General features: G+C 36.0%; 1 non-coding gene across 1 annotated transcript; it reads left to right on the top strand.

Moving 5' to 3' along the window:
• The first annotated feature begins 2,699 nt into the window (after nt 1–2,699).
• Trnap-agg (transfer RNA proline (anticodon AGG)) lies at nt 2,700–2,771 on the top strand. The gene has a single exon. It is a non-coding gene; the product is annotated as a tRNA-Pro (tRNA).
• Nucleotides 2,772–3,585: the final 814 nt, after the last annotated feature.

The following is a 3,585-nucleotide window of genomic DNA, read 5'->3' as shown; positions in this document are numbered from 1 at the left end:
TTTACTTGTTAACTAGCAACACCCACCGTTAATGGACGTTCTTATGTAGATCGATCAGTGTTGCCATCTGGGGTCATAATTCCAAATGGCCAAACGTGATAGCGCTTGGTCAGTATTCAAATTTTGCCGAACACATGGTGAAAGTAAACTAGCATCTAGTATATGTTTTTCAATGTAAATTGGTAAACGCTCTGTTTTTTACGTCCAATCTGGTTTACAAGCCCCCCTCTAAATTTTTAATTATTTATTAAGTTTAAGATTTTTTCCGTGCTTTGTTTTGTTGATGTTTGTGATCTTTTGTGACTATTTTGAGCCAAAGGAAAGGAAAGAGAAAAAAGTGAATAAGTTGCAACATCAATTTAAAGTCAATAAAATGTTTAAATCAGTGGTAAACCAGATGTCGCACGAACTGCAGATCCAAGAGATCAGAGGCGTCTCGTAACCTCACTTTTTACCTGTTCAACGACTCTAAAACTTGCATTTGCGGAGGATACAGGATCAGGATCCAATTCAAAATGGACGAAAATGACTATTCTCGTCATTTTCAACGAATTACAAGCCAATTTGTTAAAAAAATCAAAAATTTACATTTGTTGAACAGGTAGATTTGAGGTTAGGGAATCGCCACTGCAAGAGATATGGCGGACTAGGTATGTAGAGGGCGATGAGAAAAATACGAATGTAGGTCAATCCGGAGAGACGCAGATCAGATTTCCGTAAATCAGTGGATGAGTTCAACAGTATTCTTTCTGTATTTGCATTTAGGGGTGTTTTCTCCTCTTCTCTCATGTGAAGTTGCCTTCGACCACAATCGAATCAAATGCGATTGACAAACTTTATCTTTGACGTAGAGCCATCTTTAACATATGGACTGGACTGAACACTGAAATGACTTCTAATATAGGTTTTTCTGCGGGTTCGCTTTTAAACCTAACTTATATTTGATTCGAACTTGACAGTTTTCTCATGAGTTGTTATGTATTTCAAACTTTAGTCAAACTGGAGCCTCAATATTGCAATAACGGTTAAGCACGCTGTAATGTTACTTATGTACCTCGTTACCCACGTCATGCATCTACATTAGTGGTCTAAAAACATTGACTAAATGATTGACTAAACACTCGCCATAGTTCCATCATGCCGCTCAAAGTGTTGCCACAAATAATGCTTAGTTTGCAAAACCCGATTATCTGGCTGGTGGGGTATGGGAGCCTAAGCTTCAACTGTTAACGCAATCAGAGACTACTCAGACTTGGACGTGGGCGATCCTATATATGAAGGGTTATCCAAAACGCTCTGAAGAATTCCCAAAGCATATTCTAATAAATCTAGTAAGCCTAAGATGCCATCAACAGGAGGAAAATGACAAGATAATATAATAATATATGGTTTACTTAATGTAAAACAATACAACATAACAAAAGAGAACCATTCCAAAACCATTTGATTAAATGTATGATCAGTAGTGTAATTACAATTAAAAACAATTTATTTACGGTACTTTTTATTGTTTGAAACCATTCATGTACAATACATTGTATGGTATATTTAAACCCTCGTATCAGCATTTAGAACCTTGATTTAGAACAATTCATTAACAATAAAATATATGGTTTTGCAAAAAAAAAATATATGTGGAGAAAAATATTTTTTTTTATATTGTTACGATATTTAACAATCTGTATAATGTATTGTAAAAATCTTGTTTACAATTCACGGTATGGTGTCTATATTACATCTTATTGTTTTTGTATTTTTATTTTTACAGTGGTGTCTATTGTAAAAATATGATTCTAAATTGTACTGTTACAATACAACGTTCGGTTTTTCTACTGTATTTTTTATTCGGGAGGCGTTTAATCATAAAAAAAAGTTTAATCAATGATTACTTAGTGATTAAATGCTTTTCGAATGATTAAATGAGCTAAAAGCAAACAAGTTACGCTTAAAAGTATGCAATGAACAGGTTAAATACCAAATCAAGATTGCGCTTTTATGTGATTAAAGCAAATTTACCAAAAAGTTAACTTCATGTTGGTGAAAAGTTCGATTAATCACTATTTTTAATCAAAATCTGCGATTAAAATTGAACGCTCTGCCATCCAGTGTGGTGGGGTGTAGCTTCATTGTAATGCCGTTTTTGTTTGTGAAATTTGAATGAAAAAAAAAAGAGTTTTTTTTTCAACACAAAAAAAGTTCAGGTTGTGTCTGTTCATTGTTGTGTGTTCTATTCAGATTCCGTGAGAATATTTTCATATAATTTCTCTAGGACTAGGCGCAATTAATTAATTCATATATTCCGTTAGAAATTTATCGAAAGTTTTAGCTTCGAATCTAATAATTCCACTGAAAATTAAACAGTCTTCCACGTCTTCCTACTGCTTCCTTCTGCTTCGTAAAGCCACTTATAGTGACTATTCCGATTCGCCTCTGTCGCGTGGTTCCCTCGTTCCATTGAATTGTGGTCCAACTCCGGCATGGAAGCAGCAAAGCAACGCAAAACCATTCAATCAAAGCACGTGGATGTGGTGTGGCGCAGTGCTTTGTTTACTTTTACTTACTTCGAACGCAGAAACGCGGTCGGTCGGAAGAAGGAAGCAAGAAACAACACACACACGAAAAGCGGCGGACGAGAAAAATAATCCGCGCGTCGCGCCTAGTCGTACGACCTTGGCGGTATGGTCGATCGATATACAAGGGGCTCGTTGGTCTAGGGGTATGATTTTCGCTTAGGGTGCGAGAGGTCCCGGGTTCAAATCCCGGACGAGCCCGCCCGCGATCTTTTTTGGTAGGTGCGCTGACTCACATAAATTTGTACACACGCTACGCTTAATGAGAATTTATTGCGGCTCGATGAGTAAACTTCTTCTGGAGTTTAAATTGGTAACTCTGTTTTGTTCTGTTTTGCATACTCGACAAAATGCGATACATACTGGTACACAGAGACAAATAATTGACCAAAAACAAATCAATGCTCAGACATCTAGTTTTACCCGATCGAATTTTCATTAGTGTTCAAAAGATGTTTACTCTTTTCTATAGTTTATTCTTTGTCAAATATTTGACTCCGTGTCTCATGGGCTCAGGTGTCTTAGAACATAATGGAGCCAATAGAACAGTTCTTTTCATACGTCATCTGACTTTGTTTAATGACAGACTTATTAGAATCCCAAAATGGCCACAATGGCCGACTTTGACACCTAATCACGCTTTCGAAAGCACAAATATCTTCGTCAACAAAACCAGCGCACCTGAGCTTCTTATTTTAAGCTTATGACAAGTTAGCAAGAACAGAATAATAAAATGCACTGTTGTTTGAAGCTTGCTTCTTGAGATTTGTGTGCCTGAAGTTCTGATGCACTGTTGAAGCGGGATTTTAAGACGTTTGTCCTTAAAATGTGTAATGTATATAATTATATTAGTTTTCTAAACCCAATAAAATGATTTTACAAAATCTTCAGATGTCGTTAGATAATATTCGAAAAGATAGTGTAGAAATACTAAATATCCAATTCCAGAATCACATTGAAAGCTTCCAAGATGTTGGAACAGTTTATCTTCCCCACTCCGTACGTTGTAATTTGT

Source organism: Aedes albopictus, chromosome 1 (genome assembly GCF_035046485.1).
Source record: "Aedes albopictus strain Foshan chromosome 1, AalbF5, whole genome shotgun sequence".
NCBI lineage: Eukaryota > Metazoa > Arthropoda > Insecta > Diptera > Culicidae > Aedes > Aedes albopictus.
The sequence above is the reverse complement of the archived record's forward strand: the minus strand, read 5'-3'. Positions and strand labels throughout refer to the sequence as shown.